The 14,868-nt window shown below is 43.7% G+C and overlaps 1 long non-coding RNA gene and 1 pseudogene across 1 annotated transcript in view; one reads left to right on the top strand and one right to left on the bottom strand.

The window, feature by feature from the left end:
- Nucleotides 1–1,982: 1,982 nt before the first annotated feature.
- Nucleotides 1,983–14,868, top strand: part of LOC134929173 (uncharacterized) — a 37,998-nt gene continuing 25,112 nt past the window's right edge. The window contains exon 1 of the long non-coding RNA XR_010178347.1: nt 1,983–2,026. This is a non-coding gene — a long non-coding RNA (uncharacterized LOC134929173). The remainder of the gene's footprint in view (nt 2,027–14,868) is intronic.
- On the bottom strand, nt 12,402–12,521 carry LOC134929873 (5S ribosomal RNA; annotated as a pseudogene).

Below are 14,868 nucleotides of genomic sequence, written 5' to 3'. Positions count from 1 at the left end.
CCCCGCTTACAAACACACACACAAAATAATAAAAACAATACTTACCACTGCCCCGCTCCTGCTTCTTCTGCTGCTCCATCAGTCGGGCTGCCCGCTCCTCTCTATGGGAGAGACGTCAATGATGACGTCTCTCCCATAGCGCCGCACAGACACTAGAGGTCAATAACGACCTCTAGTGTCTGTGCCTGGAGCCGGCTGCAGCGAACGCCCACACAGCCCACGGCGTCTGCTGCAGCCGTGGAGCGGGGAGCGGAGTGCGGGCAGGCGGCGGTGCCTTCGGGGTGACTGCGGCCGCGCCCCCAGGCCGCAGCGCCCCGGGCAAAGGCACTGCTTGCCCGCACCAAGATCCGCTCCTGCACGCAAGTTACGTAGACTGGCAAGAGTATATACGGTAGCACAGGCATTCGCACAGAAAAGCCACAAAGACATATTCAATACTTTATTCACATAGTCTCCATACACTTTGTCAGCAACTTGCATACACTTAAAAGGTAAAACAACAGAGATATTCAGCTTTACATGATGTGAGGGGATGGAGCAATGAGAGGACTTAGTGTTTGGTATCCAGATGTGCAGTATTTTGAGGTCTACATTCCGGTTGCTATTTGCAGTTTATCGCATGTTTCCGTGTGTAGATATACGCAGAATTGTAATATTCGCAAACTGATACTGTACTCAGGATATTTGGCGGGAAACCAGAGGCGAACACCTGCAAGTGCACCCTGGACCAAGCATCGCCCACTGGTTCAAACCAGCCTATGACCCCTCATGTACTGTAAATAACTTGACCTCTGACCTATGAAAGAAGAGCTTACATTTCCCATTGTACTGTATTTGGACAAACTGCATAAAAGAGAGGCCTCCTGACCAGGCTCAGTCCCTATTCTCTGAGGTCATCTTGCCAAGACTGACTGAGGCCTGGATCCAGGAGCGCCCGCGTTTAAACGTATGTATTATTGGTTGTAGCTCTTCCCTGTATATTGTTGTACCTTTTTTTTCTGTATATTCTTAAGTAAATACTGTTGATGCGTTGGACCACAACATTACATTTAACTACTGGTGTCACATTCCATTCTTGTTTGGGGTAAAGCGTATTCAGTCACATGTGTCACTATATTGTGTGCATAACGTGTCGGCGTGTATACGCAACGTATATGCACAATGTAGCTGTTGTATGTATTTGATTAGCGCCCGCAGCGGCTCAAACCACAGTGTGCGTATGTATTGCTTTTCTTTGTAAGTTAATCGAACTTAACAGCTGTTTGTTAACTATGACTACTTAACTACTACTACTTTAGAGCAATGCTATTCAACACACGATTCTTACTAAATTGTTGTGTTGTATTGTTTTCTATTTAAAGTACTGGCGAGTTGGTTCCATTGGTTTATGCTAATACATGACATTTTTAAACAGAAATAATGTGTTTGCACCACTGCTTTGTTGCTTAGTTTAGCCAGCCAACCTTTGGCCTATGTTGGTGAACAATATTGTGAGCTGTGAGGTGTTCAAAAGTGACTGGAAATTAATGATATTGAGGTTAATAATACTGTACGAACAGAAAAAGGCCCAAATTATGTGACTTCAGCTTTTTTTGTACATTTAAAAAAAAAAATACGAAGCCAAAACCAGTGAGGGCGGTTTTGGTAAAACCAAAACCTGAAAATTAATTAGAACCAAAATCAGCAAAAATGGTCCGGTGCACATCTCTAACTCTTATACCAACTCCATTGCGACAAGCACACAAATCTAAGTACCCAGTACACTATATAAGTGACTTTGAATGCAGCTGCACTGTGACACATTTTGAAAGCTGCTTACTATCTCTTAGAGGTATTAAGGATACTCACAGGTTAAATTCACTGGAACGTGGTAGATGAAGAGGATTTTGTTTTTACTTATCTTTTATCTTTCTTCTCTGATCTTCTTCCGCTAGTTTCTACCGACAACAAAGAGGCAAGTTACCCTATTCTCTTTCTACACAGGTTTGTCGGGATCCTGATGGTCACATTGTGACGTAGGAGCTGAGTAAGTATGTTACCCCCCACCTCCCATAACCTAACCCTTACCATCTGGGGGCAACGGCAAGGGCTAACCCCTCTCCTAGTGCCTAAGCCTAACCCTCCATAGTGCCTAACTCTCAGCCCCAGGCCCTAGCCTAACAGCAACCCCAAAACTTACCTTCAGGATATCGTCTGTCGGTGTTCCAATGCCGGTCTACAGAGTGGGGTCGTGATTCCAGCTTCGGTCACATGACTACCGGCATCCCGACTGCTGGGATGCTAAATGCATCCCATCTACACAGGTATTTTTCTTTTAGGCTAACCCTGTTGATTGCATTTATGTCCCTTCTTGTCAACTAGCACAGGCAGCCCTCCGTAAGCCTCTGCCTGATTGACAGGCAGACATTCGGTGGCAGCCAGCATTGCCGGAAATGGGGGTATGTGGTACCCATTTTCCAGGAGTGGTGAGGCCAAGGTCTGCATCTAGAGATGCAAATTTATTGACTTCACAAGTTCCCCTGCAATGGGCAGCCTGCGTAAGCTAAGGCTTACTCAGCTGGCCGTTTACGGGGGGAACCTCGTGACCATCAGTCACAATGTTGATCCCAGGCTGCTATGCCAGCCACAGTGCTGGGATTGCAAATGCAGCAAGAAGGTGTTTTGCATATTTAGTGATCGCATTTGCAAAAATGCCTTCGAGCAGCTCTGCAAATGCAGTCAATGCTGAATGAGGACCACTGTTTCAAACTGGAAATGTTATACGCTTTATATAACTCGCACATAATGAACCCAAATATGTAAATACACAAATTTTATCTTCATTTTTCAGGAACACTTCAATTGAGAATATTTTCCTCTATGGGGTGTATTCAATTCAAGTTGGATTTTCAGACTTGTCGGATTAACAGGAGTTTTTGGTCAAATCCAGATTCGACCTATTCAATCATACTCCCGTTTATCCGACAAGTCAGAAAGTCTGACTTCTCAGAAAGCACATGAATCAGCGGCTTAAGCCACCGGTCCACGTGTCTTGTCGGATTTGCGGCCAAATCCGACAGGTTTTAGCCCCATTTAAAAAAGTTCGGATTTGGCCGCTAATTGAATACTGAGATGTCAGATCCTTTTCCGACATCAATTGAATACACCCCTAAATCTCTGTGCAAGTGAAGCAGGTAATTAGGTAATAAACAGTTTATTATATTTAAAGTGCACAACTGTCTTTCAAAACTACTGAATTCATTATTTACATTAAACTTCCTAAATCTAGATTGTTTTGCTTGTAACAGGGCTTAACATGCTATTACGGTAATAAATGGCACAACCTATTAAACTAATGCACTTAGTACAGACTTCAACAAGTATAATTATATATTTAATGTCCTTAGTTTATACTACAATTAAGTCTCTCTGTATATTAATCTACTGTAGGTTAACCTCAGTGGTGCACAAATCTCACATTCTACTAGTGGACCCTGAATACTGACGGTTCCGAATTGTTAGCTTTATATTAAATTAAATTAGGGGGATTACTACTGCAATTTAATATAGGTACTGAACAGTGGTGCAAGTAGAAAAAATGTCTTAGGAGTACTCTGTGACCAAAAAATGGGTGTGGCCACATGCCACATGGGGGGTAGTCAATGAAAATGGGGGGCCAGATACACATATAAACCCAAATTGTGCCAGATACACATTTGACCCCAATAGTGCCAGATACAAATATGCCCCCACAGTGCCAGATACACATATGCCCCGCAGTGCCAGATACACAAATGCCCCACAGTGCCAGATACACAAATGCCCCACAATGCCAGATGCACAAGTGCTTTCCCAAGTACAATTCGTGAGTGAGAGTGAGTGAGGCTACACTGTGACTGGCAGTGACTTGTTACTGGAAGTCTTACCTGCCAGTCACTCACAGGACAGGCAGTCCCTATGGGAGGTGTTTCCTCCCTCTGAGACTGCCACACCGGGTTGTGATTAGCAGAGAGCTGGCTCCATGTATGAAACTAGTCCCTGTCTGATTGTCAGCCCTAGACAGCTTCTATGATCTGCAGCCGATGCAGTCCAAAGAAGCCAGGGAGGTTGCACATGTGCAGTCAAGCCGCTTGTGCACTGGTCCTGATGCCTGTCAGCTTCATTGTGCAGGTGTGAAATTAGGCAAAAACACATTCACATGCAGATGCAGACACTTTTTAAGAATTTCTTCAGTAGTGTTTGCAGTTACATAGTTGCAAAATCCAGGCATTGAGCCATCAGGGAGCAATATGTCACTGTGAATAATTTTCTAAATATACACTGTGGTGAAAGTCAGCACTAAAAGATTATTCAGACTATCCTTGTGTATAAGGAGTTATCTTAAGATTTAACAGTTGGGTAGCTGTACTTCCCTCCTGATATTAACTACTCTCATCTCTGCTACTTGCGCTGTTGGTGTCAGACTGACTTTAGGAGAGGCATGCAGGGGATTGGAGCTAGCTTAGGTGTATGTTTGTTACCTTATGACTCCTGCTGTTCGAAATGCTGAGTTCACCACCTATGATGAACTACCCCGTGCTTAGTGCCTGTAGTTGACCGCTCCAATCAGAGCTGTTTCCACCTATGTTGTGCTGTCACACTTAGAAGCATCCTCTCTGGATGGTGTATGTCTCAGTCTCCCCACTACCAACTCCACAGCCTTAACATCGCTGCTGGTCCTGATAATGCTGTTCTAGAAATGGCATAGTAATACACTTCCAACTCAGGGAAGCTGTGTCAGTCCCTCTGCCAAAGGGTGTAATTCAGACCTGATCGCTGGGCAGCAATTTTTGCACTGCTGCGATCAGATAGTCGCTGCCTATAGGGTATTTTAGCTATGCATGTGTGCAACGCATGTGTGGCAGAGCTGTACAAACTTATTATGTGCAGTCTCTGCGCAGCCCAGGACTTACTCAGCTGCTGCAATCACATCAGCCTGTCCGGGACCAGAATTGACGTCAGGAACCCTCCCTGCAAATGCATGGACACGCCTGCGTTCTTCCAAACACTCCCAGAAAATGGTCAGTTGCCACCCACAAATTTCCTCTTCCTGTTAATGTCCTTGCGATCGCCCGTGCATTCGGAAATTTTGCACCATCCCGTCGCTGGCCAGCAATCCCCGTTGCTGCAGTCCGTCGCGTCTGTGCATTGCGGTGCATAAGCATGTGCAGTTCAGATCTCATAGCAGGCTGTGAGAAAACGCAGCCTAGCGATCAGGTCTGAATCGGCCCCAAAATCACCAGCTCCTCCTCAACCGAATCTCAACATCGCTCTTAACTCTTCTACTTTTCTGGCCTGATGGGAGAGCTAACCGCCACTGCTTCCTCCCTATTAAAGGTGCTGTTTGGTAAAAGCCTGGATAAGAATATCAGACATTTTTGAAAAGTTCAACTTAATCAATCCTTTTTAACCTTGCTATGTTAAAAATCTACTTACAGCAAGCACAAAATTATGTTCTTAGTGTTTTGTAAGGTTTGGTGTTAACATGATCATTCTTTTGCACTAGTTTTTACATATCACTAAAATGATGAGAGAAGACAATAGTGGCTAAGGGGGGGCATCCGAAAACATATGATTATAGGGGGTCATTCCGAGTTGATCGCTAGCTGCTTTCCTTCTCTCTGCAGCGATGAGGCAAAAAAAGGCACTTCTGCGCATGCGCATGCGGTGCAATGCGCACGCGTGTCATACTAATGCAACGAACGATGTAGTTTCACACAAGGTCTAGCAAAGCTTTTCGTCGCACTGCTGGCCGCAGAGTGATTGACAGGAAGAGGGCGTTTCTGGGTGTCAACTGACCGTTTTCAGGGAGTGTTCGGAAAAACGCAGGCTTGCCAGGAAAAACACAGGCGTGCCAAGAAAAACGCAGGCGTGGCTGGGCGAACGCAGGGCGTGTTTGTGACGTCAAAACAGGAACTGAACAGTCTGAAGTGATCGCAAGCACTGAGTAGGTATTGAGCTACTAGAGATGAGCGCCTGAAATTTTTCGGGTTTTGTGTTTTGGTTTTGGGTTCGGTTCCGCGGCCGTGTTTTGGGTTCGACCGCGTTTTGGCAAAACCTCACCGAATTTTTTTTGTCGGATTCGGGTGTGTTTTGGATTCGGGTGGTTTTTTCAAAAAACCCTAAAAAACATCTTAAAACATTGAATTTGGGGGTCATTTTGATCCCATAGTATTATTAACCTCAATAACCATAATTAACACTCATTTTCAGTCTATTCTGAACACCTTACACCTCACAATATTATTTTTAGTCCTAAAATTTGCACCGAGGTCGCTGGATGACTAAGCTCAGCGACCCTAGTGGCCGACACAAACACCGGGCCCATCTAGGAGTGGCACTGCAGTGTCACGCAGGATGTCCCTTCCAAAAAACCCTCCCCAAACAGCACATGACGCAAAGAAAAAAAGAGGCGCAATGAGGTAGCTGTGTGAGTAAGATTAGCGACCCTAGTGGCCGACACAAACACCGGGCCCATCTAGGAGTGGCACTGCAGTGTCACGCAGGATGTCCCTTCCAAAAAACCCTCCCCAAACAGCACATGACGCAAAGAAAAAAAGAGGCGCAATGAGGTAGCTGACTGTGTGAGAAAGATAAGCGACCCTAGTGGCCGACACAAACACCGGGCCCATCTAGGAGTGGCACTGCAGTGTCACGCAGGATGTCCCTTCCAAAAAACCCTCCCCAAACAGCACATGACGCAAAGAAAAAAAGAGGCGCAATGAGGTAGCTGTGTGAGTAAGATTAGCGACCCTAGTGGCCGACACAAACACCTGGCCCATCTAGGAGTGGCACTGCAGTGTCACGCAGGATGTCCCTTCCAAAAAACCCTCCCCAAACAGCACATGACGCAAAGAAAAAAAGAGGCGCAATGAGGTAGCTGACTGTGTGAGAAAGATAAGCGACCCTAGTGGCCGACACAAACACCGGGCCCATCTAGGAGTGGCACTGCAGTGTCACGCAGGATGTCCCTTCCAAAAAACCCTCCCCAAACAGCACATGACGCAAAGAAAAAAAGAGGCGCAATGAGGTAGCTGACTGTGTGAGAAAGATAAGCGACCCTAGTGGCCGACACAAACACCGGGCCCATCTAGGAGTGGCACTGCAGTGTCACGCAGGATGTCCCTTCCAAAAAACCCTCCCCAAACAGCACATGACGCAAAGAAAAATAAAAGAAAAAAGAGGTGCAAGATGGAATTGTCCTTGGGCCCTTCCCACCCACCCTTATGTTGTATAAACAAAACAGGACATGCACACTTTAACCAACCCATCATTTCAGTGACAGGGTCTGCCACACGACTGTGACTGAAATGACGGGTTGGTTTGGACCCCCACCAAAAAAGAAGCAATTAATCTCTCCTTGCACAAACTGGCTCTACAGAGGCAAGATGTCCACCTCATCATCATCCTCCGATATATCACCGTGTACATCCCCCTCCTCACAGATTATCAATTCGTCCCCACTGGAATCCACCATGTCAGCTCCCTGTGTACTTTGTGGAGGCAATTGCTGCTGGTCAATGTCTCCGCGGAGGAATTGATTATAATTCATTTTAATGAACATCATCTTCTCCACATTTTCTGGATGTAACCTCGTACGCCGATTGCTGACAAGGTGAGCGGCGGCACTAAACACTCTTTCGGAGTACACACTTGTGGGAGGGCAACTTAGGTAGAATAAAGCCAGTTTGTGCAAGGGCCTCCAAATTGCCTCTTTTTCCTGCCAGTATAAGTACGGACTGTGTGACGTGCCTACTTGGATGCGGTCACTCATATAATCCTCCACCATTCTATCAATGGTGAGAGAATCATATGCAGTGACAGTAGACGACATGTCCGTAATGGTTGTCAGGTCCTTCAGTCCGGACCAGATGTCAGCATCAGCAGTCGCTCCAGACTGCCCTGCATCACCGCCAGCGGGTGGGCTCGGAATTCGGATTTGGGATTTCGAAGAATGCACAGTTCTTTGCTGTGCTGCTTTTGCCAGCTTGAGTCTTTTCATTTTTCTAGCGAGAGGCTGAGTGCTTCCATCCTCATGTGAAGCTGAACCACTAGCCATGAACATAGGCCAGGGCCTCAGCCGTTCCTTGCCACTCCGTGTGGTAAATGGCATATTGGCAAGTTTACGCTTCTCCTCCGACAATTTTATTTTAGGTTTTGGAGTCCTTTTTTTTCTGATATTTGGTGTTTTGGATTTGACATGCTCTGTACTATGACATTGGGCATCGGCCTTGGCAGACGACGTTGCTGGCATTTCATCGTCTCGGCCATGACTAGTGGCAGCAGCTTCAGCACGAGGTGGAAGTGGATCTTGATCTTTCCCTAATTTTGGAACCTCAACTTTTTTGTTCTCCATATTTTATAGGCAGAACTAAAAGGCACCTCAGGTAAACAATGGAGATGGATGGATTGGATACTAGTATACAATTATGGACGGACTGCCACGGTTAGGTGGTATAAAAAAACCACGGTTAGGTGGTATATAATACAATTATGGATGGACGGACTGCCTGCCGAGTTCCGACACAGAGGTAGCCACAGCCGTGAACTACCGCACTGTACACTGGTTGATAAAGAGATAGTAGTATACTCGTAACAACTAGTATGACACTATGACGACGGTATAAAGAATGAAAAAAAAACCACGGTTAGGTGGTATATATTATAATAATAATACAATTATGGATGGACGGACTGCCTGCCGACTGCCGACACAGAGGTAGCCACAGCCGTGAACTACCGCACTGTACACTGGTTGATAAAGAGATAGTAGTATACTCGTAACAACTAGTATGACACTATGACGACGGTATAAAGAATGAAAAAAAAACCACGGTTAGGTGGTATATATTATAATAATAATACAATTATGGATGGACGGACTGCCTGCCGACTGCCGACACAGAGGTAGCCACAGCCGTGAACTACCGCACTGTACACTGGTTGATAAAGAGATAGTAGTATACTCGTAACAACTAGTATGACACTATGACGACGGTATAAAGAATGAAAAAAAAACCACGGTTAGGTGGTATATATTATAATAATAATACAATTATGGATGGACGGACTGCCTGCCGACTGCCGACACAGAGGTAGCCACAGCCGTGAACTACCGCACTGTACACTGGTTGATAAAGAGATAGTAGTATACTCGTAACAACTAGTATGACACTATGACGACGGTATAAAGAATGAAAAAAAAACCACGGTTAGGTGGTATATATTATAATAATAATACAATTATGGATGGACGGACTGCCTGCCGACTGCCGACACAGAGGTAGCCACAGCCGTGAACTACCGCACTGTACACTGGTTGATAAAGAGATAGTAGTATACTCGTAACAACTAGTATGACACTATGACGACGGTATAAAGAATGAAAAAAAAACCACGGTTAGGTGGTATATATTATAATAATAATACAATTATGGATGGACGGACTGCCTGCCGACTGCCGACACAGAGGTAGCCACAGCCGTGAACTACCGCACTGTACACTGGTTGATAAAGAGATAGTAGTATACTCGTAACAACTAGTATGACACTATGACGACGGTATAAAGAATGAAAAAAAAACCACGGTTAGGTGGTATATATTATAATAATAATACAATTATGGATGGACGGACTGCCTGCCGACTGCCGACACAGAGGTAGCCACAGCCGTGAACTACCGCACTGTACACTGGTTGATAAAGAGATAGTAGTATACTCGTAACAACTAGTATGACACTATGACGACGGTATAAAGAATGAAAAAAAAACCACGGTTAGGTGGTATATATTATAATAATAATACAATTATGGATGGACGGACTGCCTGCCGACTGCCGACACAGAGGTAGCCACAGCCGTGAACTACCGCACTGTACACTGGTTGATAAAGAGATAGTAGTATACTCGTAACAACTAGTATGACACTATGACGGTATAAAGAATGAAAAAAAAACCACGGTTAGGTGGTATATATTATAATAATAATACAATTATGGATGGACGGACTGCCTGCCGACTGCCGACACAGAGGTAGCCACAGCCGTGAACTACCGCACTGTACACTGGTTGATAAAGAGATAGTAGTATACTCGTAACAACTAGTATGACACTATGACGACGGTATAAAGAAAGAAAAAAAAATACCACGGTTAGGTGGTATATATTGTAATACAATTATGGATGGACGGACTGCCTGCCGAGTTCCGACTGCCGACACAGAGGTAGCCACAGCCGTGAACTACCGCACTGTACTGTGTCTGCTGCTAATATAGACTGGTTGATAAAGAGATAGTATACAATACATACAACAATATACTACTATACTGGTGGTCAGGCACTGGTCACCACTAGTCACACTGGCAGTGGCACTCCTGCAGCAAAAGTGTGCACTGTTTAATTTTAAATTAATATAATATTATGTACTCCTGGGGGCTCCTGCTATAACAACCTGCAGTGCTCCCCAGTCTCCCCCACAATTATTATAAGCTTTGCCTTTTATACATTGATGTGCAGCACACTGGGCTGAGCTGAGTGCACACAGACTGAGTCACACTGTGTGACTGGCTGCTGCTGTGTATCGTTTTTTTTCAGGCAGAGAACGGATATACTGTAGCAGAGAACGGATATATTATATTAAAATAAATAAAAGTTAACTAACAACAACTGCACTGGTCACTGTGGTAAACTCTGTCTGACTCTGCACAATCTCTCTCTCTCTTCTAATCTAATTTCTAATGGAGAGGACGCCAGCCACGTCCTCTCCCTATCAATCTCAATGCACGTGTGAAAATGGCGGCGACGCGCGGCTCCTTATATAGAATCCGAGTCTCGCGAGAATCCGACAGCGTCATGATGACGTTCGGGCGCGCTCGGGTTAACCGAGCAAGGCGGGAGGATCCGAGTCTGCTCGGACCCGTGAAAAAAACATGAAGTTCGTGCGGGTTCGGTTTCAGAGAAACCGAACCCGCTCATCTCTAGCTACTATAAAACTGCAGAAAAAAAGTTTGCCGCCACTCTGCAATCCTTTCGTTCGCAGTTCTGCTAAGCTAAAATACACTCCCAGTGGGAGGCAGCATAGCGTTTGCACGGCTGCTAAAAATTGCTAGCGAGCGAACAACTCGGAATGACCACCATAGTCAGACTGGCTTTGTGTGTGTTTTATTAGTTGTTTCTATGGGGGGTAATTCAGAGTTGATCGCAGCAGCAAATTTGTTAGCAGTTGGGCAAAACCATGTGCACTGCAGGGGGGGCAGATATAACATGTGCAGAGAGAGTTAGATTTGGGTGTGGTGTATTCAAACTGAAATCTAAATTGCAGTGTAAAAATAAAGCAGCGAGTATTTACCCTGCACAGAAACAATATAACCCACCCAAATCTAACGCTTTCTCTGCACATGTTATATCTGCCACCACCACCCCCCACCACCCCCCTGCAGTGCACATGGTTTTGCTAACAAATTTGCTGCTGCGATCAACTCTGAATTACCCCCTATGTCCTATGCACTTTTACTAAGTCACTGAATATATCAAGGGGTTTGGTCACAAAATCCCAGCATTCGGGATCCAGACAGTTAGAATACGGATTGCCGGATTGTAGCAAGGATTTTTACACTACCCCTAATCCTACCCCTAACCCACCGCTCTTGCAGCCTAACCCTAGCCTGCCCTTCCTGCAGTTTAAGCCTAAACATCTCATCCCCTGCAAGATAACCCTAACCACCCCCACCCCCGCAGCCTAACCACCACCCAGTGCCTAACCCCAACCTCACCATTTGTTTCCGGATGTGTCGGGGTTCTCTGACTGAAAAGTGGGGGGGGGGGGGGTTTGGGTTTGGGAATGCCGCACAGGATCAAAAAGAGAGATTATGAAGAAAACAATAAATGAAATATTCGCTCCGAGGAAAACTGACAAATTAGACGATAGTCTAAAATAAATCACCTTCTACCATCAGAATAAATATCTATGGGCAGAAAAAATGGTGATTGTCAGCGGTGCTCCCAAAGGTCCAACCATATTTTAAATTAAAAAGAGAAGAAAAAATGACCTTGGTTGGGAGCACTCATTCCCGGAGAGTTACTTGCAGATATGATGTCTGTGTGGATGAAAATGTGATAATGAAGTAATTAATACATAACTTTTAATAGTTTATATGTAATAAAAGGCTAGGTACACTAATTAAAATTACTAAGAAAAAATAATAAATAAAAAAACACAAGATACCCAATTTAATGATGAGATGGCTTTAAACTTTCTAAGCCATATATAAAGTAAGATCTGCGAATATATTTGATGGATTGTTACTGTGATAATTCAGTATCTAGCAAGCAAATGCCCATCCCTCCGTGGGTTCAAATGCAATCACCAATTAAATGCCACTGTAGACCTACAACACCTGGTATTCCTAAGTGGTCTCCCACTAAAGTACTAACCAGGCCCGACACTGTATTGCCTCCAAGATCAAAACGGGGTTGGGCATACCCAGTGTGGTATGGTAGTAGGTAACGTGTGGTAAAGGGCAGTGAGTGTAGCTTTTATGTATGGGATGTGTGTTGTTGTGCCTGTTTAGCCACATGCATTTCTCATTATTAGATAATTTTGTTGACCGTCATTGCACCAGTTTAGCGACCCAAACACATGGGTATACAGAGGTTAAATCATATGGTCAACAAAGGTTGATAACATGAGCCTCTGTTATTCCTGTTCGTGGCGTAAGGCAGAGCAAAAAGAATAGCCTATTATAATTTAAGGCATGTATAAAGAGCAAACACAAAATTCAGATGAACCAAGTGTCTGTTATTGCAGATTGAATCTGCCCGTCAGGAAAACATTATTGAATGATATTTTCTGATACACCAATATTAATAAAGAAATCATCCATGCTTAATTGTTGGGTATGATGCTTAATTTGTATCGAAGATGGAAAAATTGGCTAAAAAATGGCACACAATTAAATAAATAAATGTGCTTAAAGGAGATATATATTTTTGCTGCAATTAGTTAGACAATGCAACCAAGAACACTCACATACCAGCAGCTGATATAACAGAATACAATTGTTGCCATGGATTTGACATAAGCTGATACTTAGAAGCCAAAGATAATTTTTGAAGACGAAAAAACACACATCGTTACAACTACCTCTGCCCTGCACTGTGTTATAAATATATACTTAACTTACATCTGTTAAGCATACAGAACAGCCTAAATAATTTGCAGGCAAAAAATTGATGGCTAAATGCCACAGATAATAGTGCAGAACAAATTGCTGCTAACTTATGTGTATAAAGCATGAAAAGCAGCTTAGGTGATTATCAAACAAAAAATTAGCAGCTAAATACCACGGGTGGCGGTGTGAATGGAAATACACAACACCTGCAGTTGATAATTCTAGGCATATACTTGCTCCTCAAAACCAGCGAGACAACATTTGCCCAAATGAGCGTTTGACTTTGCAGTAATAATGGGGACAGTGAGCAGGGGTGAGGGGGGAGAAAGGCTGTGCGCCTCCCCGTCCCATCAATTGCCGCCGAGCTGCCTAAGTCCGTGCGGTATGCAGACTGGCCGTCTCGCCCGATCTCCTGTCCACCGTCGCTGGTCTGAGACCGGTCACGTGAGAGCGCTCTCCGTGACCCACACACACGTACCCAACGTACGTTTCGCAGTCAGCTTGTTCACGGGTAGCGTGAGCATTGTGGCGCTGGGAACCGCAATATATTGGGGAATACCACCAATAGCGGCTGTAATAGCTTAATTAGCACAGCGGAATCATATATTTGATAATGCCGTGCATGACGCCAGGGAAACCTGGGCTAAATGAAGAGGCCCATATGTTCTGGTTAATTAAATTAGAGCTAACAGCTTACAGCTTAAACATAATGAGAATATGCCGTTTACAGGGAGCAAAAACATGCTTGGAAGGGAATAGGTCTAATGATTGGAAAGGGTTTGTTATATAAATTGAAAATGACCTATGGCCGTGTTGTAAGTATATATCGACTCCAGGGTGAGAACCGAAAATAAAAACACAACAAAGACAAAGGCACCGTAGTATCTCTATAAAAAAATATTATTCATTATCGGTGATTTGAGATATATAATTAATAAAAGGTTGAGAAATTAGTTAATCAATTAATTGAAGTGGCAATGTAGAAAGATGCCAGTGATTACTTAATTAAAAAATGCGTGTTAAACTACGAGATCCACTTGCTAATTTTTATACTGATTGCTTATGATACTAAAGGATATTTAAATAGGATAATTGCATAAAGGAGTTTTGTAACGTTTGATAAGAGGGAAATTTTTATGCAAAAGGGTTTTTCCTACTCTTTTCTGAGCATGAAATAGAGAGAAAAAGAAAAGAGATGAGATTGAAATTGTGAAACGATAGAAGAAATTGCAAAGTGTAAGGAAATAGGTGATAATATGCAGTCATGGTGATTGAATTATATTGTGATGGCTGAGTGAATAGATGTGTGATAAAGATGTAGGAACTGAGTGAGTGGGAGGAAAAATGAGAAAGAAAAAGAATAAAGTATGCTGAGTGTACACGAAATCAGTGAGTGTGTGCATAAAGCATGCTGATGTAAGTCCTAGGCATGTATAAATATAATCAGATGAAATTGTGTGATGTAAAATACAAATGAAAGTGATTAAAAACCACGTCAAACCAAAGTGAATTTTTTTTTTTTTTTTTATTATTATAGTGTGAAATAAAAAACACACAAGTGATGCATGAATGTAGTAAATAGACATGCATATTGGTAAGAAGGAAAGGAGGAAAATTATATATAGGCTGAAATCTGAGAAGTATATGCATGATCAAATTGGGAGGAAGGCCCCAAAATTAA

Source organism: Pseudophryne corroboree, chromosome 5 (genome assembly GCF_028390025.1).
Source record: "Pseudophryne corroboree isolate aPseCor3 chromosome 5, aPseCor3.hap2, whole genome shotgun sequence".
Taxonomy (NCBI): domain Eukaryota; kingdom Metazoa; phylum Chordata; class Amphibia; order Anura; family Myobatrachidae; genus Pseudophryne; species Pseudophryne corroboree.
This window is presented reverse-complemented; position numbering and strand designations above follow the sequence as displayed.